Below are 23339 nucleotides of genomic sequence, written 5' to 3'. Positions count from 1 at the left end.
TGCACTTTTCCATTCCTATTTCACAGTAAGAAAACTGAGAACAGAATTGTCAAAAATCTTGACTGTTATGTGACTGCTAAAGGTAGAGCTAGGACTTGAACAATTGTCATAATATACTGCTTTGAGCTGTGTATTTTGCATTTATATTTTTCTAAGTAATTGTAACTTTCATTTTAAAAATATGTGTTTGTATCAAAACAGCAAGAGTTGAAGCAACAAGTACAAAAAGTTCTATCATAAAAAGCAAAAATAATTTCATATGCTGTCTTTCAATACAAAACTACATACTCCAAAGATGAAGTTTTTAATTCTTCCTATTTTAGTTCGTTCTGATAATTCTCTTTCTTTTTAAAGATTTTATTTATTTGACACAGGGAGACACAGTAAGAGAGGGAACACAAGCAGGGAGAGTGGGAGAGAGAGAAGCAGGCTTTCTCCTGAGCAGGGAGCCTGACGCGGGGCTCGATCCCAGGACTCTGGGATCATGCCCTGAGCCCAAGGCAGACGCTTAACGACTGACCCACCCAGGTGCCCCTCGTTCTAATAATTCTAAACATATTTATATCTTGATTCCTTGATCTACTGATTTTAGTATCTGTTGATGGTGTTTTAACTGATATTACTGGCTATCTTTTTGTTTTATTTAAATTCAATTAATTAACATATAGTGTATTATTGGTTTCAGGGGTAGAGTTCAGTGATTCATCAGTTGCATATAACATGCAGTGCTCATTACATCACACATCCTCCTTAATGCCCATTACCCAGTTACCCCATCCCCCACCCACCTTCCCTCCAGCAACCCTCAGTTTGTTTCCTGGAGTTAAGAGTCTCTTATGGTTTGTCTTCCTCTGATTTCATCTTGCTTTATTTTTTCCTCTCTTCCCTTATGATCCTGTTTTGTTTCTTAAATTCCACGTATGAGTGAGATCATATAATTGTCTTTCTCTGATTGACTTATTTTTGCTTAGCCTAATACCCTCTAGTTCCATCCATGTTGTTGCAAATGGCAAGATTTCATATATTTTTTTAAATTTTATTTTATTATGTTACGTTAATCACCATACATTACATCATTAGTTTTTGATGTAGTGTTCCATGATTCATTGTTTGCACATAACACCCAGTGCTCCACACAGAACGTGCCCTCTTTAATACCCATCACCAGGCTAACCCGTCCCCCCACCCCCCTCCCCTCTAGAACCCTCAGTTTGTTTCTCAGAGTCCATAATCTCTCATGGTTTGTCTCCCCCTCCGATTCCGCCCCTTCATTTTTCCCTTCCTACTATCTTCTTTTTTTTTTTAACCTAAAATGTATTATTTGTTTCAGAGGTACAGGTCTGTGATTCAACAGTCTTACACAATTCACAGCACTCACTATAGCACATACCCTCCCCAATGTCTTATCACCCAGCCACCCCATCCCTCCCACCCCCCACCACTCCAGCAACCCTGTTTGTTTCCTGAGATTAAGAATTCCTCATATCAGTGAGGTCATATGATACATGTCTTTCTCTGATTGACTTATTTCGCTTAGCATAATACCCTCTAGTTCCATCCACGTCGTTGCAAATGGCAAGATTTTGGGTTTTTTTGATGGCTGCATAATATTCCATTATATATATATACACCACATCTTCATTATCCATTCATCTGTTGATGGACATCTTGGCTCTTTCCATAGTTGGGCTATTGTGGACATTGCTGCTATAAACATTGGGGTGCATGTACCCCTTTGGATCACTCATTTGTATCTTTGGGGTAAATACCCAGTAGTGCAATTGCTGGGTCGTAGGGTAGCTCTATTTTCAACATTTTGAGGAACCTCCATACTGTTTTCCAGAGTGGTTGCACCAGCTTGCATTCCCACCAACAGTGTAGGAGGGTTCCCCTTTCTCCGCATCCTCACCAACATCTGTCGTTTCCTGACTTGTTAATTTTAGCCATTCTGACTGGTGTGAAGTGGTATCTCACTGAGGTTTTGATTTGGATTTCCCTGATGCCAAGTGATGTTGAGCACTTTTTCATGTGTCTGTTGGCCATTTGGATGTCTTCTTTGGAAAAATGTCTGTTCATGTCTTCTGCCCATTTCTTGATTGGATTATTTGTTCTTTGGGTGTTGAGTTTGATAAGTTAGATTTTGGATGCTAGCCCTTTATCTGATATGTCATTTGCAAATATTTTCTCCCATTCTGTCAGTGGTCTTTTGGTTTTGTGGACTGTTTCCTTTGCTGTGCAAAAGCTTTTAATCTTGATGAAGTCCCAATAGTTCATTTTTGCCCTTGCTTCCCTTGTCTTTGGGGATGTTTCTAGGAAGAAGTTGCTGCGGCTGATGGTGAGATGTGACATTTGGGTCATTTCTAGCTTTTGGCTATTCCAAATAAAGCTGCTGCCTGTGTTCTCCTCTAGGATTTTGATGGATTCCTGTCTCACATTTAGGTCTGTCAACCATTTTGAGTCTATTTTTGTGTGCGGTGTAAGGAAATGGTCCAGTTTCATTCTTCTGCATGTGGCTGTCCAATTTTCCCAACACCATTTCTTCAACAGAAGAGACTGTCTTTTTTCCATTGGACATTCTTTCCTGCTTTGTCGAAGATTAGTTGACCATAGAGTTGAGCATCCATTTCTGGGCTCTCTATTCTGTTCTATTGATCTGTGTGTCTGTTTTTGTGCCATTACCATACTGTCTTGATGATGACAGCTTTGTAATAGAGCTGGAAGTCCAGAATTGTGATGCCACCAGCTTTGCTTTTTGTTTTCAACATTCCTCTGGCTATTCGGGGTCTTTTCTGGTTCCATACAAATTTTAGGATTATTTGTTCCATTTCTTTGAAAAAGTGGATGGTATTTTTTTTTTAAAGATTTTATTTATTTGAGAGAGAGAGAATGAGAGAGAGAGCACATGAGAGGGGGGAGGGTCAGAGGGAGAAGCAGACTCCCCGCCGAGCAGGGAGCCCAATGTGGGACTCGATCCAGGGACTCCAGGATCATGACCTGAGCCGAAGGCAGTTGCTTAACCAACTGAGCCACCCAGGCGCCCAAAAGTGGATGGTATTTTGATAGGGATTGCATTAAATGTGTAGATTGCTCTAGGTAGCAAAGACATTTTTATAATATTCTTCCAATCTAAGAGCATGGGACATTTTTCCATTTTTTTGTGTCTTCCTCAGTTTCATGAGTATTTTATAGTTTTTTGAGTACAGATTCTTTGCCTCTTTGGTTAGATTTATTCCTAGGTATCTTATGGTTTTGGGTGCAATTGTAAATGGGATCGACTCCTTAATTTCTCTTTCTTTTGTCTTGTTGGTGGTGTATAAGAATGCCACTGATTTCTGTGCATTGATTTTATATCCTGCCACTTTACTGAATTCCTGTATGAGTTCTAGCAGTTTTGGGGTGGAGTCTTTTGGGTTTTTCACATAAAGTATCCTATCATCTGCAAAGAGTGAGAGTTTGACTTCTTCTTTGCTGATTCGGATGCCGTTTATTTCTTTTTGTTGTCTCATTGCTGTGGCTAGGACTTCTAGTACTTTGTTGAATAGCAGTGGTGATGGTGGACATCCCTGCCATGTTCCTAACCTTAGGGGGAAAGCTCTCAGTTTTTCCCCATTGAGAATGATATTCACTGTGGGTTTTTCATAGATGGCTTTTATAATATTAAGATATGTACCCTCTATCCCTATACGCTAAAGAGTTTTAATAAAGAAAGGATGTACTTTGTCAAATGCTTTTTCTGCATCTATTGAGAGGATCATATGGTTCTTGTTATTTCTTATATTAATGTATCACATTGATTTGCGGATGTACCTTTTTTGATCTGACTTTTTTTTTCTTTCTTAACATCTTATTAATATAGTATTTATTTGTCTTCCCTCTGTCAAACCCTGAGCCAACCGCTTTCCCCAGCCTGCCTGGTGATATATAGGAAAAAGACTATACAAAGCAGATGAGACATGGGAGAAAGAACCATAAACGGTGGAGAGGGCTCCTTAACATGGTGAAGAGGATGGAAAAGGCTACCATCAGGCAAAAGAGGCCCATGACCTCTGAGAGGGAAAAGCCCAGAATGGCATAGGAGAAGAGCTGTTGCTTCAAAGAAAAGTTCCTGGCATAACCAGTGATGAGGCTTCCAAACACAGTCCCAAGCCCAGCCCCAGAGCCACCCATCCTGCTGTGACAGCCACAGCCCTAATGAATTTAGCTACTATTTGAAAGGGCACTGGTTTGGAAGTTATGGCTAGGGGTAAGTGAGGCTGCCCAGCTCCTGAGGCTCTCATTGGCAGTGTCTCTGGTTGTTTTAGCACTGCTGCAAAAAGTGGTCAGCTCAGCAGCTGAGAGGTGCTCCTGACTAGTGAGGGCATGGAGACAAATTTGGTACCCATGTACATTTCCAGGGAGTGAGGGGCTCCAGCAGTGCAGAGAGGGGTCTAACTTCTTTCACTCAGCATGATTGTTTTGAGATTCATTCATGTTGTGTGTATCAATAGTTCATTACTTTTTTTGCTGAGTAGTATTCTATTATATGGCCATAACAAAAATGTCTTATCCACTCACGTGTAGTTGGACATTTGGGTCATTTCTAGCTTTTGGCTATTCCAAATAAAGCTGCTATGAACACTCATGTACAAGTATATATATATACATATACATCCTTTCCTGTGGGGTAAATACCTAGGAATTGTATGAATAGGATTGCTGGATCATATTGTAGGTGAATGTTCAACTTTTTAAGAAACTGCCAAACTTTTCCAAAGTGGTTGTACTAATTTGTTTCCACCAGCTGTGTATGAGTTCCATTTTCTGTACACCTACCCAGCACTTGGTATGGTCAGCCTTTTTATTTTTAGCTTTTCTGATAGGTTTGTATTATCTCATTGGGGTTTTAATTTGCATTTCTCTAATGACCTGTGACATTGAATATCTTTTCTTTTGTTTATTACTTGTCTATATGGTTTTGGGGGTTTTTTTGGATTTTTTTTTTTTTTGGTAAAGTGTCTGCTAAAATCTTTCACTCATTTTAAAAATTGAGTTGTTTAAGGGGCACCTGGGTGGCTCAGTTAGTTAAGCATCTGACTTCAGCTCAGGTCATGATCTCAAGGGCCTGGGATCGAGCCCTGTGTCCAGCTCTGCACTCAGTAGGGAATCTGCTTGAGATTCTCTCTCTCTCTCTCAAATAAATAAATAAAATCTTTTAAAAAATTGAGTTGTTTAATTTCTACTGGTTGAGTTTTGAGAGTTCTTTATATATATTATTTTTTAAAAGATTTATTATTTGAAAGAGCATACACACAAGTGGGGGGAGGGGCAGAGGGAGAGCATCTTCAAGCCGACTCCCTGCTGAGTGCGGAGCCCTCTTGTGGGGCTTGATCTCAGGACCCATGAGATCATGACCTGAGCTGAAACCAAGAGTCAGACGCTTAACTGACTAAGCCATCCCGGTGTCCCCTCTCTCTATATTCTTGATACAAGTTCTTTTTCGGATATATGGTTTGCAGTTTCCCCCTAGTTTGTGACTTGTCTTTTCATTTTCATAACAGCATCTTTTGAAGAAGCAGAAGTTTATGAATTTCTAGACAAATTTTTCCTGGGATTTTGATTGGGTTTGTATTAAATTTATAGATAAATTGGGAGAGAAGTGACATCTTAATTATATTGCCCCCTGATCCATGAACAAAATATATCTCTCCATTATTTATATCTTTTTAATTTCTCTCTGCAATATTTTGTGGTTTTCATGGTACAAATGTTTCACATCTTCTGTCAGATTTATCCCTAAGCCTGTCTTATTTTTGATGTTATAAATTATGTCATTTTTTAAATTCAATTTTCAGTTTTTCATTCAAAAGTGTAGATCAAAATACCTAATATATAGTTGACTTTTGTAGACTGATATTGTATCCCAGAAACTTAAAAAAAAACTCATTTACTAGTTCTAGTATATTTTTTTTGTAGATTCCATTTTTTTTTTTTTAGATTTTATTTATTTATTTGACAGAGAGAGACAGCAAGGGAGGGAACACAAGCAGGGGGAGTGGGAGAGGGAGAAGCAGGCTTCCCGCTGAGCAGGGAGCCCGACACGGGACCCGATCCCAGGACCCTGGGATCATGACCTGAGCCGAAGGCAGATGCCTAACCAACTGAGCCACCCAGGCGTCCCCCCATCATATTTTTTATCTAGAAGATTATACCATCTCTGAATAAGGACTGCTTTACTTTTTTCCAGTAGATGGCTTTTATTTATATTTCTTGCCTTATGGCACTGGCTAGAATCTCCAATACAATGTTGAATAGCATTGGTGAGAGTGGACATCTCTGTCTTGTTCCTGATATTAAAGGAAAGCATTCAGCCTTTTATAATTAAGTATGATATTAGCTGTAGATTTTTTTTATAGCTGTCCTCTATCAAGTTGATGAAGTCCTCTTCTATTCCCAGTTTGCTGAGTTTTTTTTTTTTTTAATCAGGCATGGGCTTTGAATTTGTTAAATGCTTTTCCTGAATCTATTGAGATGATCATATGGTTTTTTTGTTTGTGAATATGATTGGTATGTTAACATTGATTGACTTTTGAATGTTAGACCAACTGTATTCCTATGATTAACCCCACTTTGTCTTGATGTGTCATCCTTTAATACAGTTTTGGATTTGACTCGCTAAAATTTTGTTTAGAATTTTTGCTCCTGGGGGTGGGCGGCTGGCACTCTGCTCGGTACCTGGCCTCACCACCTGGCATGGCCACTCCTTGAGGGTACCTTGATCCCCCTCCCAGGGATGGTCCCCCTGAGGATGAGTCTGTCCCCCATCACACTGACCCTGGCCCCCTGCCCCCACAGCCACCTCAGCGCCAGCCCTACCTGACAAGCTGGAGGGAGGTGGCTGCCCCATACACCCCCTGCTCTGCCTAGCACCAGGAGGAAGCAGGGCAAGGCAGGTCTGCAGATGAAGAGCCCAGAAAAGAAGCAAAGGGGGTCAAATACTCAGGGCACGGAGTTCGCACCATGCCTGACTCCCATGGTGGATCACCTGGTTGCATCCAACTGTTTTGATTGGTGCAGGCTCCAGGTGGAGCCTGCAGCTTTTGATGACTTCAGAGCCCCCAAGATGGGGGGCACAGCCCCCCCATTCCTTGGTGTCCTGTCCCCTTTGGAGGCTTCTGTGTACAGGGGGCGTGGCAGGCCAGGTATCCCCAGGCTATGGCATTGAGGGTGGAGGCAGTCCCCGGCCTCTTCATTGACAGCGCCCCCCTTCCCTCCCAACCCTATGGGCCCTGCTTTCAACATGAACACCCCTCCCCAGGGCCCTGGCTACTTACCCCCAGGCAACATGAACTTTCCTACCCAGCCCTTCAAGCAGCCTCTGGGTCAGAACTTCAGCCCTCTTGGTGGATAGATGATGCCAGGCCTATTAGGGGGATTGGCCCCATGACCTCACCCACCATGGGACAACCTCCCAGAGGGGAGCTGCCCCCTTTCTCCCCCAACGCTTTGTGCAACCAGGAGCACCTTTTGGCCCCTCTCCTCCAGAGACCTGGTCAAGGGTGCCCCAGCCTGCCCTCCACCCAAGTCTCTTCCCTGGTCCAGACCCTGGCTTTCCTGGCCCTGGTGGTGAGGATGGGGGAAAGCCCTTGAATCCACCTGCCCACAGTGCTTTTCCCCAGGAGTCTTACTCATGCTCCACAGTTGCTGCTGTTAATGGGAATCAGCCCAGTTTCCCCCCAAATAGCAGTAGGTAGGGTGGGGGAACTGTGGATGCCAACAGCTTGGCACCCCCCAGCCAGGCAGGTAGGGGCTCAGTGCCTTGGCCTCCCCCAGGCCTGGTGTACCCGTGTGATGCCTGTTGCAGTGAGGTGAATGATGAGCAGCATGCCATTCTGTGTGAGGCCTCCTGCCAAAAGTGGTTCCACCACGAGCGCACAGGCATGACAGAGCACATGTGGGCTGCTGACCACTGAGGCCTCCGCTGTCTGGGCTTGTGATCTCTGCCTCAAGACCAAGGAGATCCAGTCTGTACATCCATGACGGTGTGGGGCAGCTGGCGGCTGCTAACGATGGGTGACACTGGTGAGGGTGATGGTTTCCAAGTCTGGTTCTTGGTCCTTGTTTCCAGGGGCTTCCCATCCCTGTGGGGCAGAAACACAGTGGCTCCTGGGGGCAGAGAAAGAAACCAAAACCCTGCCAAGCATTGGGGTGGCTCCAGTCTCTGAAGGCCTAGGGGTATTACTGCAAGAGAAAAGAGGCTGGAGGAAGTTCTGGAGGGCAGGGGTCTCCTCTGTGCAGATGGACGCCCCAGCACCTGTGCCTAACACTCCTCTCTAGCCCCACAGCTGCAGCCTTAGTTTTTGGAGTGAAATGCTAAAGGTTTCTGGCCAGAGCAGTTGGGACCCCATCCTTGTAGTCTCCCTTTCATGGGCTTTAGGAGACAGCTTTAGGGAATAAATGGGGAATTTTTCCTTTTCTTACCCATCTCTTGACTCCTCCAAGACCTATCCAAGTCCTACCCCCTTAAAGAACCAAATAGCTTGAAGAAGCAGGAGAGCTCTTGGCTGGGGCAGTTTCTTGGTGATTTGGGGCTTCAAGACTATGGGTAAGAGATACTGTCTGAACATGTGTCCCTCATACCAAAGCCACTGGCCCTTTCTCAGCCTCTCTTGGGCTTTTCTCCTAATGACCATATTTTTGCCCAAAATTGGGATATGCGGTCTGACAGACCAGAATATTTGAAATTCAGCCTGTCCTGGAACCTGGACTCTGTACCATCCTCCCCGCCTTGCCCGTTTCTTGCACAGTAGCGTCCGTGCTGGTCTAGAACTTTGGGCACCTGTATTTCTCTGCCTCCCTGGCTGGATTGAACGAAAGTTTGAAAAAGCACAGAGCCCTTATCCTGTTACAAGGATCCCTGTCCCAGCCGGTGGAGGTGGGGGGGGGGACTGTCATTGCCATGGTCCTGAAATGCACTCCAGAGTGTCAGGATGTGTTTTGCTTCTCTTTCCCTACCTTTTGGTCTATTTCTTGGGCCCGGTGATCTAGGAGCCCGGTAGGAGCCCGGCACTGCTGCGTTCCCTCTTCCTCTCCCTCTCTCCCTCTCCCTCTCTCCCTCTCTCCCTCTCTCCCTCTCTCCCTTTCCCTCTCTCCCTCTCTCCCTCTCCCCCTCCCCCTCCCCCTCCCCCCTTCCCCTCTCCCTCTCGTAGCTCATGCACACATTCCTCAGTGGGGTGGGGAAGGCAGGCACGGGTGTGGCCCTGAGAGGAGCCAGCAGTCCCTGCCCCCTTCTCTCAGGACCCTAGCATGTGAAGAGAAGACCCATGAATATACTGTAGAACTCTTTGGCCTGTCCAGGTGGAGCCTGCAGCTTTTGAGGCTGTGAGAAAGAAGGGAGAGGCCTCTGGGCTTCTCTCTTCTGGAGTCTCATCTTCCCTGGCCCCCATCTCGCCCCTCCCCTGGTATTCCCCTTTCCCCTGCCCAGCTTTGTATTATGTTTGTGGTTCTGTTGTCCCTCTGTTGCCATTTTTATGATGTCTTCCCCGGCCCCATCTCCACCTTTTGTAAGTGGCTCCTGGGGGAGGGGGTCTTCTGCTCAATCCTTCTTTCCCTCTCACTCCACTACTTTTTGGAAGAAAGTAGGGGTGGCAGAGATGTGGTGGTGGTGGGGAGGGGTCTTTTGTATAGTTGGGTTAATAAAATGACTTGACCACCCCCTGCAAAGGAATTTTTGCTTTTGTGTTGGGTATTGGTGGGTATTGGTTTGTGGTTTCTTTGTAATGTCTTTGGTTTAGGTATCAGGCCTCATAGAGGCCTTCTTCTCAAAGAATTGGATTTTGGCTATATTTTCTCTATTTTTCCATTTTCCATTTCATTGATTCCTATTGTTGTCTTTCCTTTCTTCTGCTTACTTTGGTTTCAATTTGCTTTTTATTTTAGTTTCTCAAGGTAGAAGCTAAGGTCATTGATCTGAGGTCTTTCTTCTTCTCTAATGTAGGTTTTTAGTGCTTACGTTTCCCCCTAAGTACTGCTTTAGTAGTATTCCATTAATGCTGATATATTCTATATTTATTTTCATTCAGTTCAAAATACCTTATAATTTCCTTTTTGATTTCTTAGATGGATCCATGGGGTTAATTAGAAGTGTTAGTTACTTTCCAAACATTTGTAGATTTTCCAGAAATCTTTTTATTGATTTCTAATTTCATTTCAGTGTAGCCCCAGAACATACTTGGTATGTGTTGAATCCTTTTAAATTTATTAAGATTTGTTTTATGGCCCAGAATATAGTTTATCTTGGTAAATGTTCCAGGTACGCTTGAGAACAATGTGTATTTTGCTGTTGTTGGGTGGAGTGTCTTATAAATGTCAGGTTTGTTGATAGTGTTGTTCATGTCCTTGCTGATTTTCTGCCTACTCATTCTATCAATTATTAAGAGAGGTCTACTGAAATCTTTTGACTATAATTACAAGTTTTAAATATACTTTGCTCTGAAATCCACTTTGTTTGATATTCATAGAACTTCAGCTTTCTTTTGACAAGTGTTAGCATGGTGTATCTTTACCATACTTTTAACCTATTTGTTATCTTTATATTTAAAATACTTTTTTGTAGATAACATATAGTCTGTTGCTGCTTTTTTTTTATCCAATCTGACAAATTTTGCCTTTTAATTGGTGTGCTTCTACCACTGACAATTAATGTGATTATTGATATGGTTAGATTTGAATCTATTATCTTGCTATTTGTTTTCTATTTTTTAAATCTCTTTATTCCCCTTTTCCTTTTTATCTGACTTCTTTTGAATTAGTGGAATATTTTTATGATCTCATTTTATCTCCTTTGTGGGATTATTGGCTATAACTTTGTTTTATTATTTTAGTGTAGTTTCTCTACGGTTTACAGTATACATTTTTAACTTATTGGTCTACCATCAAGTGATATTATGCCACTGCATGTATAGAATAAGAATGTTACAGTAATATACTTGTTTCTCTCCTTCCAGCCTTTATATTATCATTCATGAATTTTAATTTTGCATAAGTTATAAATACCACGATACATTGTTGTTATTTTTGTTTAAATAGTCAGGTATTCTTTTATTTATTTATTATTATTTATTTATTTATTTATTTATTTATTTATTTATTTATTTAATTTAAGCTCCATGCCCAACCTGGGGCTTAAACTCACGACCCTGAGATCAAGAGTTGCATGCTCCACCAACCTAGCCAGCCAGGAGCCCCTAAATAGTCAATTATCTTATAAAAGTATTTAAATAAATAGGGGTACCTGGGTGGCTCAGTCGGTTAAGCATCTGCCTTCGGCTCAGGTCATGATCCCAGGGTTCTGGAATTGAGCCCCAGTCAGACTCCCTGCTCAGTGGGGAGTCTACTTCTCTCTCTCCCTCTGCCCCTCCCCCCAGCTTGTGCTCTCTCTCAAATAAATAAAATCTTTAAAAAAATAAAAATATTTAAATAGTAAGAAAAAATCCTTACATATATACTCTTATACTTAATCTTCGCCAGTGTTCTTTATTCCTTTACATAGATCTATATGGTATCTTTTTTTTTTTTTTTTGCCTGAAGAACTTTCTTTAAAACATTTCTTATAGTGCAGGTTTGCTGTTGATGAATTCATTCAACGTTTATATGTCTTAGAATATCTTTATTTTGAATTATTTTAAAAGATTTTTGGGGGGCTTTCTTTCTCTTTCTTCTTTCCTCTCTCTCTCTCTCTCTCTTTCTTTTTTCAGGGAATAAACTCAGGTTTTATTGGTTCCAAATTAAATAATGTAAGAATCAATCCCTAATTAGAGGAGGTCAAAGAGACCATTTGAGACCACTTCCCCATGAGACAGGGAGGCAACTCAGATCCAGAAATGAGAAGTGACTTCCGGGTGGTCTCATGTCCATGACAGCAGAAGCTGGACTAGAAGTCAGGTCCCCAAACTCCAGGAAGTTAATTAATTGTGACTTTCCCTCCTTCACTTATTTATTCATCAAGCACATATTTTGTATTTAATTCAGTGTCAACTGCTAAGTTCAGACACAGCTGAATTTAGGATGCTAATATTCCTCATTGGCAGGCAGGGTCCCAGGTTCCTTCAGTCTTGTGTCTCTGCCATCCTCTTGAGGTCAGAAGTCCCCTACCCTAAATCCAGACATCAAGCAGGGAAAAAAAAAGCTCTTTTTTAATTTAAATTCAATTAACATATACTATATTATTAGTTTCAGAGGTAGAATGTAGTGATGCCTCAGTCTTATATAACACCCAGTGCTCATTACATCACATGCCCTCCTTAATGTCCATCACCCAGTTACCCCATCCCCCCACCCACCTCCCCTCCAGAAACCCTCAGTTTGTTTCCTTTGATTAAGAGTCTCTTCTGGTTTGTCTTCCTCTCTTATTTCATCTTGTTTATTTTGCTGGGGTTTGTTTCTTTCAGTAACCTGAATCATGCTGTATGTATTGTTCTTTGATGTGCTTGTTGGAGATGTTCTCAGCCTAGCACACTCCTTTTATCCATTATATTATTCCACAGAATTAGTGTCACTATTTGGGTTGCTTCATTCTGCTGTTATAATTATGCCCACTTTTGTGCACAAACTTGAGCACAGGGGCTGGAATTTGAGGGGAAGAGTGTCAGTTTGAGTCCTTGTTGATCTGAGGTGAAGGCATGTTGACTTGGTATTGAGCAGGTGGCAGGCAGTGCATGCTGACTCGGGCAGGAAGGTGGCTGGACTGTGGATTTAGGACCCACAGGCTGACATATCATGTGTGACAGGGACGTGGCTGGTTACTCCTGGTCATGAATTCCTTTAACTTTTGTTTTTCTGGGAAACTCTCTCTCTCCTTCTATTCTGAATGAAAACCTTACTGGGTGGAGTATTCCTAGCTGTAGATTTTTTCCTTTTAGCACTTTGAATATATCATGCCACGCTCTTCTGGCCTGTAGTTTCTGCTGAAAAATCCACTGATAGCCTTATGTGTTTCCCTTGTATATAACTGCTTTCCTTTCTCTTGCTGCTTTTAAAATTCTCTCTTTATCACTACTTTTGGCTATCATACTTACTCTGTGTCTTGGTGCAGACCTCTTTGGGTTGGCTTTGTTGGGGGCACTCTGTGCCTCCTGGATCTGGATTTCTCTTTCCTTCCCCAGATTCAGGAAGTTTTCAGCTACTATTTCTTCAAATAAATCTTCTGCCCCCTTTTCTCACTCCTCTTCTTCTGGGATCCCTATCATGTGACTGTTCTGCTTGACAGTGTTGCTGAGTTCCCTGGGTCTATTCTCATTTTGCATATATTTTTTCCCCTCTGATCTGCTCAGCTTGATTACTTTCCATTACTCTGTTCTCCAGGTTGCTAATCTGTTCTTCTACTTCCTCTTGTTTGCTATTTATTCCAGGTGGTCTATTTTTATTTTCATTTAGTGAGTTCATTTTCTCTAACTGGTCCTTTTTTAGGTCTCCTATCTTTTTGTGGAGGGTCTCATGGAGGTCCTGCACTCCTTTCTCAATTCTAGCAAATATCTTTATGAGCATTACTTTAAATTCACTATCAGACATATTACTTATCTCAATTTTGTTTAGGTCTCTTGCTATGATTTTTTTCTGCTCTTTCATTTGGGACATATTCCTCTGTCTCTTCACTTTGTCTATTGCTATGTCTATTTCTATGTGTTAGGAAAGTCAGCTATGTCTCCTGCACTTGAAAGTAGTGGCTTTATGAATAAGAGGTCCTGTAGCGCCCCAGTACAATGCCTCCTTTTCACCAGAAAATGGTGCATAGAGGGTGTTTCCTATGTGTGTTGCTACACGGGTGTCCCACTGTTATGGTGGAGCTGTGTTTGCCTTCAGTCCAGCCTGCAATGGCTCTCATCCTGTTATGGGCAGAGTCTGGTGCCTGTGGTGTTAGTGGGCCAGTCCAGGGATGCCTAGGGCTTGAGTTGAGTATGACCAGGTGTTTGCCAGAGATGAAGCAGCACCAAACTGCAGGGCACTTTCCCTGTGTTGTCCCCTGGGAAGCTTTTATTGGTGGGTGGGGCCTGTAGTCAGACCAGCTGCCTACCCCCAGCCTGGGGTCACAGTTAGACTGGTGGGGTCACAGTTAGACTGGTGTGTGGTTATCTTCCCCTCTCCCTGGAGCAGGACTCACTTTGGAGTGGTGTTGGCCCTTGTCTGGGCTGCTTGCACACTGCCAGGCTTGTGGTACTGCTTTGATGGGATCTTGCCAAGAGTGTATCAGAGTGGGTGGACCTGCTTCACTGTGCCTTCTTGTCTACATCTGGCTGTGGAGAGTCTATTCTGCCAGTCTTCAGGTCACTTTCTGGGTTATTTATGCCAATGTGGGTGTTTTCTAGGAGGCCGTGCTGCAAGAGGTGAGCCCAGGGTCCTCCTGCTCCACCATCTTCCCAGCAGCCTCTGCCAAAGATGTTTTTACTATGAGAGTGCCTGGCTGGCTCAGTCACTAGAGCGTGGGAGTCTTGATCTCAGCGTTGTGAGTTTGAACCCCACATTGGGTTGTAGAGATTACTTAAAATATTTTTTAAAAAAGATTTTATTTATCTATTTTAGAGAGAGGGAGAGAGCATGAGCGGGGGGGGGAGCAAATGGGGAGAAAGGGGGAGAGAAAATCTCGAGCAGACTCCCCACTGCTTGAGCCTGACACAGGGCTCGATTCCACAACCCTCAGACCATGACCTGAGCCAAAACCAAGAGTCTGACGCTCAACCGGCTGAGCCACCCAGGTGCCCCGAGATTACTTAAAATCTTAAAAAAAAAAAAGAGGTTTTTACTATGTATAGATTTGTAACTTGTCCCTTTTTCTTTCAGTATTTTAAAATGTTAGTCCACTGTCTCTTACTTACATTATTTCCAGTGAGAAATATGATTATCATTTTTATCTTTGTTCTTATGTAGTTAATAAGTCTCTTTCTCTGGATGCTTTTGAGATTTTATTACTGGTTTTGTGTTATTTGATAATAATACCCTTTGATGTAGTTTTATTCATGTTTCTTGTGCTTGGGTTAGTGGACTTTGTATATGTGGTTTTATAGTTGTCATCAAATTTGGAAAATTTGGGGGCATATTTCTTGAAGTATTTTTTCTGTCCCCCTTCTCTTCTTTCAGGGACTTCAATTATTCATGCAATAGGCTGTGTGAGGTTGTCTACAGTTTACAGATACTCTTCATGTTTTTGTCTTGTTTTGTTACTCTTCCATCTCTCTGTATTTTATTTTGGATAATTTCTCCTGCTATGCCGTTAAGTTCATTATCTTGTGTATTGTCTGATCTGCTATTTAATTCAATCTAGTCTATTTTCCATCTCAGACACTGTGGTTTTTATTTCTAGAAACTTGATGTATGTCTTTATGTCTTCCTTGTTTCTACTTACATTTAAGATAACATTGTGTCAGTTCTGAGGTGGTTTCAGCTGGTTATCTCATTATTATGGATCATGTGTCCTGACTCTTTGCATACCTGATAATTTTAGATGCCAGAATTTTTTACCTTGTTGGGTGTTGGATATTTTTGTATTCTTATAAATCTTCTTGAGCTTTGTTCTAGAAATCAGTTAAGTTACTTGGAAATTATTTGGTCCTTTCAGGTCTTTTATGATTTATTAGGTAGGTCCAAAGCAGTGCTCAGTTTATTTAAAGTTTTTATTTAAATTCCAGTAGTGTAATATTCGTTTCAGGTGTACAATTTAGTGATTTAACACTTCCATACATCACCCGGTGCTCATCACAAGTGCCCTCCTTAATCCCCATCACCTATTTAACCTATCCCCCACCCACTTCCCCTCTGGTAACCATCAGTTTGTTCTGTATAGTCAAGAATCTGTTTCTTGGTTTGCCTCTGTCTTCTTTCCCCCTATGAACATTAGTTTTACTTCTTAAACTCCACATATGAGCAAAATCATATGGTATTTCTCTTTCTCTGAGGGACTTATTTTTTTTAAAGATTTTATTTATTTAACAGAGATAGTGAGAGAGGGAACACAAGCAGGGGGAATGGGAGGGGTAGAAGCAGGCCTCCCGCTGAGTAGTGAGCCTGATGTGGGGCTCTATCTCAGGACCCAGGGATCATGACCCGAGCCGAAGGCAGACTCCCAATGGACTAAGCCACCCAGGCGCCCCTTGATTGACTTATTTCACTTAGCATAATACTCTCTAGCTCCATCCATGTCATTGCAAATGGCAAGCTTTCATTCTTTTTATGGATGAGAAATATTCCATTGTATATAGATACCACATCTTCTTTATCCATTCATCAGTCTATGGACATTTGGGCTCTTTCCATAATTTGGCTATTGTTGATAATGCCGCTATAAACATCAGGGTGCGTGTATCCCTTCAAGTTAGTATATTTGTATTCTTTGGGTAAATACTTGGTAGTACTGGATCATAGGGTAGTTCTATTTTTAACTTTTTGAGGAACCTCCATACTGTTTTCCAGAGTAGCTGCATCACTTTGCATTCCAACTACCAATGCTCAGTTAAGCAATAATTATTCTTCACTACTGAGGCAAGACCTTCTTGAGCACTCTAGCTGCTATCTTATGAATTATGAGTTTTTCCAATCTGGCTGATAGGAACAGACACTGTTCCCAACCAACCCTGGGCACTGTTGCCTTTAATCCTTTCTGATGGTTCTTTCCTTGGCTTTGAGTAGTTCCTCACACACATGTGCTAATCAGTGCTCTGCAGAATACTCTAGTGAACTTTCTGCAGATCTGTACAAGGGTTTTTGTATAAGCATTTTTTCTTTCTGTGCTCTCCTTCCTCTCTGGAATTCTGTCCTAAAGTTTGGTTTCCCCAGACTTTCAGCTCAAAGAGTTCACCAGGCTACCCAATGTTCCCCTTTCTATGATGTGGCCTAAAAATACCCTCAAGGCTGTAAACTGGAGCAATCTCAGGTTCAGGGCTCACTGCATTTGTTTTCTGTCTTTCAAGAATCATTGTCCTTCATTGCCTGGTGTCTAGGGTCTTGAAAACCATTGTTTTGTATATTTTGCCTAGTTTTTGTTTTTCATTATTTTAGGTGAGAGGGTAAATCTGGTCCTTGTTACTTGATCTTGACTAGAAGCAAGGGTCTGATCAATTTTGTTTTAACAGCCCTCCAAGGAATTCTGGTGCATGTTAAAGTTTGAGGACTAGATAGATCTATGAATTGAACATTAGGTGATAGTTTCACTAATACTCTGAACCACCATATACCATGAAGACAAGATTACATGAGTCAGTAAATCTAATATTTGGAGGAAAAAGATTTTTTGTAAGGAAATTTATTCATGCTTTGTAGCATGAAAGATATGTCAGTAATTGTGAGATATTTGAAATATTTATACAGTCTGGATATATGGAGATTTAGGCAAGGAGAGGAAGATTTTATGAAATAACCTTATTTCATTAATTTGCTATGGTACGTAGTAGTCAGACATTTAGCTTTAAGCTACCTAATAATTTCTTTAACTGTTAAATTTTTATAAATGGTAAGTACAAATTTGAGTAGAATTAGTGGCCGCTATGTACCTACCATAAAATCGCTCTGATTTAAAGCAGACAGAAAACCAGAATACCAGTTCTTCTAGAAGTCGGGAATGTGACTGCTGTAAATACTTTGAAGGAAACTAATCAAGCTGTTGCATTCCTTATTTTTAAAGTTTCCTGCAAGAAACTTTAAAATAGTTTAAGATATGTATAAAATTTATGCCACCTTATTAAGCAGCTAAACAGAAGTAAATTTAAAGATTTTATTTATTTTTTTGTCAGGGAGAGAGCGCACAAGCAGGGGGAGCGGCAGGCAGAGCAGGTAGAGGGAGAAGCAGGCTCTCTGCCAAGCAAGGAGCCTGATGTGGGACTCGATCCCAGGACCCTGGGATCATGACCTGAGCCGAAGGCACACGCTCAACCGACTGAGCCACCCAGGCGTCCCAGCAGAAGTAAATTTAAACAGGTGAAATAGGTAAGTGTTGACTTTATAAACTTTACCCAAATTATTAAAAAACAAACAAAACCCTGACTCCTAGGAAAGTGAGGGCATAGATCCAGATATACAAGCCTTCCCACAAAATCAAATGGAATAAATAAAACTGTTTTTTAAAAGAAGACTTAATAAAAGGCACTGAAACTAAGGAAAGTTCTTACCTACATGGCAGAGGCTTTGAGTTGTTGAGAGGTAACAGGTTGGGCCAAACTATCCGAAGACTCTGGGAATTCACACACCACTCCCCTCTTCTGTGAAAGAGAAAGTGGGTGGACAAGATTCTTTGTTGAAGCACAGATACTCTTCCACTATTGTAGATAAATAACAATGTTCAGAGAACAAGAACTTTAAACAAGATCAGTGATGAATTACAGTTAGAGAATGATATCAAATGGAGTTTTGAGAGGTTGGGAGGAAATGAGGTAAAAATAATTATATTATTGTACAACTAACAGATGGACTAGAAAAAGGAGCTGAGTCATTTTTGCAGAGAGCAAAGTGAATGGTATGGATTAAATTGTTGAGAAGAATAAAGGGATAATGTATATTAAGCATGTTTGGCATATAGTAAGTGCTCAATAACATCTGTTGTTGCTATTAAATATTAGCACTATTTATAGAATACATACTCTCAAGTGCCTTGAAAATTTTAAAGGAAGTAATATGGTTTCCTTAAGAAGCTTGCGTTCTAATGTAACATACACAATCGGCAAAAGAAATACATTATTAAACCCATGGAACTGGAACATATAAAAAAAATCAGGGCTTCTGGCTGGCTCAGTCAGTAGAGCATGTGATTCTCAACCTCAGGGTTGTGAGTTCAAGGCCCACACTGGGCATGGACTCTACCTAAAACAACAACAACAAAAAAAACCCTGAAGCCAGACAGGGCACCTGACTGGCTCAGTTGGTAGAGCCTGTAACACTTGATCTTGGGGTTGTGAGTTTGAGCCCCACATTGGGGGATTTTATTAAAAAATAAAATCTTCAAAAAAAATCAGAAATGAGGAAAACATACCTAATGTAGTGGTTGTTTATGAGTTGGGGCAACCTCATAATACCTTTCTCATAGTTGTTAGATTAGATGAAGTATAGGACTTGCTACCTGATAAATGATCAATAAATAATAGCAGTTTTTTCCTTTGGGACTCAATTTTCTCATTTTTAAAAAGAAGGCAGTGAGTATAGTGAGTACAGTTAAGAGTGTTGACATCAGAAGAAATGGGTTCTTATCCCAATTCTACTGCTTATTACCTATGGGCGCCTTGGCAGGTTACTTAGCTTCTCTGACCTGTATCCTTATCTTTACAAAAGAGACATTTCAGTAGGCCATTAACATCCTGTTTTGTAACGTCTATTAGAAGCTACTTGATGTGTAGCATATCTCAAAAGGAAATCTGAAAAATCTACTCTGACATCTTCATTTGTTGTTTTGTGTTTGTTTATTTATTTTTTGGTTTAGGTTTTGGATGCTAGAGATGGACACGAGAATTCCTTCCATCTATTTTGCTTAATTAAACAGATTTGGAAGAAGTTATGTGGAAGGAAACCCATTTTCATTTATCTTGAGAAATTTAGAGTCAATTGGGGAAGACACTTATAATCAGGTGAACATTGTTTTAAGGACTTCTATATAAAATTTAAAACAGACATAAAGGCTACTTAAAGGATACAGGATTTTTTTTATCTAACAAGCTTCCAAAATGCAATTTTAAGTTACTCAGCTGTTAAGCAACTCATTACATGTATTTCCAGTGCAAAGGAAGTTTCTTTTCAAGGAAGATATAGTCTTTAATTCCATTTAAGTTAAATTCTAGGAAAATGTTCAGATCTCTCAGGTAATTGTATAGACTTTTAGTTGTTACAAAATTAAATAGTATTTTGCTTCACATCAGAAATTAATAAACATTTCTATTAAATTGCTTAAAGAGTTTAAAGTCTAAGTGCAAAAAAATTGCTTTCTCTTTGCATTTTCCTGATGCTCTTTAAATGTTGTATATTTAATTACATTTAATTTCACCTTGCTTGTTATTGCTGGAATATCTGGAAACTTTTAAAAAGGGCAGAATAAACCCATTGTAGTGTACAAAATGGCTTTACCTTATTATCAGCCAGAGTAAAGTTTTTGCTTTTGACTGCTCAGGATCATTCTGAGAAATGACAGTTTTCTGAGGTGTAGTTCTGCCAAATGGAGCTTTACTCAAAAGGCCTTCAACAATACAAAATATCTTACTCTTTTTCAAACTTTTCGGATGTTTCTTATTCAACCCCATCCTGCAGAATGCACCTTGAAATAAGCAACTACAGAACCTCCTAGGATAGCACTGTTAGAAAATTAAATATTTATCCTGGCAATGGGTGTGCCTAATTACTGTCTTATCATTGTGAATTTATAAAACTGTAGCAAAAGCAAAACTGGAATATCTGGATTGGTGATCAGCAAGGGAATGAAACAAAGGGTGATTTAAAAATTGATGTTTCCAGTTTCTCCATTACAAACAATGCTGTAAGGAACATTTTTGAATGGGACAAACTTTTTTAAAAAAGATTTTATTTATGTTATTTATTATTCATTTATTTAGAGAGCAGGCAGGTGAGTGGGGGGAGGGGCAGTGGGCAAGGGATAGAATCTCTAACAGACTCCCCACTGAGTGCTGAGTCTGATGTGGGGCTCCATCTCACCACCCTGAGATCAGGACCCCTGCTGAAATCAAGAGTCGGACGCTTAACCGACTGAGCCACCCAGGTGCCCCTGAACATAACAAACTTGAGGAAAATTTTCATTACCATAAATTCCTGGAAGTGGAATTTTTAGATCAAAGAATATGCATGTTTTACAATTTTATAGGATCAGTTAAATAAGTTATTTTATGTAGCTACAATGGAATGCAGCTCTTAAAAAAAGAATGAGTTAAATCTATAAATACTGATATTTTTAAATGTCCACAGTATATTATTTAACTGAAAAGAAGTTACTTAGCAGTATAAAATCCCATTAACATTTATATAGAGATGTTAGTATTTCAGGGAGGAAACTGTGGAAGAATATATGTCAAACAGTGGTTGACTCATTTATCAAATTCAAAGATTACTTTTTAAATTATATAAGTAATGCATGGATAAATGCATGGATATTATTGTAAAAATAAATTAATATAGATATACAAACACTTGTACTCAAATGTTCAAACAGTCTTATTCATAAAAGCTCAATACTTTAAACAACCCAAAGTCTACCAATTGGTGGATAAAGAAATTGTGGTATATCCATACAGTGGGATACTACTCAGCAGTGAAAAAGAACAAACTATTGATACACACTATAACATAGATGAATCTCGAAATCATTATGCTAGGAGAAAAAAGCCACACACAAAAGATTACATACTGTATGATTTCATTTATATGAGATTTTGGAAAGGGCAAAGCTATTGTGACAGATCAGTGTTTGGCCAAGGGCTGGAGGTGAGGGAAGAGGATGAATACAAAGGAGTATGAGGGAACTTTTGCGGGTAATAGAAATAATTGATATCACGATTATGGTGTTGGTTATTCTGTATACATTTGTATTCATATAATTGTACAGTTAAAATTGGTAAATTTTATTCCATGCACAAATTATATTTCAATAAAGCAAAATTTTTATTTATTTTTAAAGATTTTATTTATTTATTTGACAGAGAGAGACAGAGTAAGAGAGGGAACACAAGCAGGGGGAGTGGGAGAGGAGAAGCAGACTCCCCGTGGAGCAGGGAGCCTGATGCGGGGCTCGATCCCAGGACCCTGGGTTGATGACCTGAGCCGAAGGCAGATGCTTAACGACTGAGCCACCCAGGTGCCCCTAAAGCAAAATTTTTAAAGTACAGATTAAGCTCTTTTGACTACTGCACCAAAACCAGATTCCCTCACTTCCTGGGAAGGTCTCCTCCTCCCTCCAAACAGGTTAAACAGGTAACCACCACCACTACTGCAGATTCTACTTAAAAATTCTTGTTCTGGGGCGCCTGGATGGCTCAGTCCTTAAGCATCTGCCTTTGGCTCAGGTCATGATCCCAGCCTCCTGGGATCAAGCCCCGCATTGGGGTCCCTGCTGGAAGCCTGCTTCTCCCTCTCCCACTCCCCCTGCTTGTGTTCCCTCTCTCGCTCTGTCAAATAAAATCTTTAAAAAAAAAATTCTTTTTCTGCATTTACATACACACATACACACTCACACTCACAAATACCCAGGGGAAATCTACATTATATTGCTTTACAGTACTTCGTCATTATTTGGCGTTTTCCACTAACTGTGTCTTGGAGACCTTTTCATTAGAATTTATAATTCTACATTATTCTAACTTCTGATAGTTTTATGCTGTATGGATATAATATAGTTTATTCAGCCATCCCCTCTTTCACTCGACCATATTTGAACGTCATGGTGTGCCAACTCCAGGGAATACAATGGCATACAAAAAAGGATTTGAGTCCTGCCTTCTCAGCGCTTTCAGACAAGTGGGGTAGGGGGGGAAGTTTGTCAATAATATTATATGTGAAATCAAAACTATTAAGAGTGGTTATGATTCTTTGAGCCTGAGTAATTCATCTAGTGAGATCAAACAAATATTTTCCAAGGGAGTTAAACTTTTAATCAGATCTGAAGGGTGGGTGATAATGACTTAACTAAGGTAGGGGTGTAGGTAGGGGTAGCTGCTTATCCTGAACTGCACCAACGGTAGAGAGGAAATATGGGGATATGACGAAAATTATGGGGAATGTGCTTAAAAATTTTTTTTACAAGAGGTATACCTCATTTTGTAATCAGAAAAACATTAAGATCATAAATATTTTTAGAATTAGGAGGCTTTCCACTTTCTTAACATAAGGAATTAAGTTTTCCATGCTTCAGGGAGAGAAATGATACAAGAAAAGCACTTTCCTCGTTGGCTTCTCTTAAAAAGCTGTACTAGTCGATGAACGTATCTCGGAGCTCTCTCCTCTTGACTAGGGATATTCAGTAGGACCTGGAGTGGAGGGGTCAATGGGTCTAGGCCACAGCGTCTACGTCTGCACAACTTTTAACCACTTATCTCCTGGGAAAGCAAGGCCCATCTTCACCTCTCCACTACGGCAAATGTCTGGTGTCGCGCAGGAAACGTGTACCGCGGTGGACCGCGGAATCCCCAACGCGCGTACCGTTTAAGAGGAGGGCACTCAAAGGGCAAGAGGAACCAAGCTTCATTTCCTAACCCACAATGCACAGAGCGCCTTTCCGGAAGTAAGGACTACAACCTCCTGGAAGTATTTATCCGGGCGGAAGCGTTTCGCCTAGAATATGATTGGAAGTGATCAACCGAAGCATTGTGGGATTTTGTCTGTCTCCCAGTACGCAT

The 23339-nt window shown here is 40.7% G+C and overlaps 1 long non-coding RNA gene and 1 pseudogene across 1 annotated transcript; one reads left to right on the top strand and one right to left on the bottom strand.

Moving 5' to 3' along the window:
- Window positions 1–4233: 4233 nt before the first annotated feature.
- On the top strand, window positions 4234–8053 carry LOC112834133 (pygopus homolog 2 pseudogene; annotated as a pseudogene).
- A 3986-nt stretch (window positions 8054–12039) lies between these two features.
- Window positions 12040–23216, bottom strand: LOC141374245 (uncharacterized). The gene is made up of 3 exons (XR_012380990.1): window positions 23143–23216; window positions 18129–18218; window positions 12040–12130 (listed from the first exon to the last, which is right to left on the bottom strand). It is a non-coding gene; the product is annotated as an uncharacterized lncRNA (long non-coding RNA).
- Window positions 23217–23339: the final 123 nt, after the last annotated feature.

This window comes from Callorhinus ursinus, unplaced genomic scaffold (genome assembly GCF_003265705.2).
Source record: "Callorhinus ursinus isolate GAN/ISIS: 27379988/994484 unplaced genomic scaffold, GSC_fseal_2.0 scaffold15, whole genome shotgun sequence".
Lineage (NCBI taxonomy): Eukaryota > Metazoa > Chordata > Mammalia > Carnivora > Otariidae > Callorhinus > Callorhinus ursinus.
This window is presented reverse-complemented; position numbering and strand designations above follow the sequence as displayed.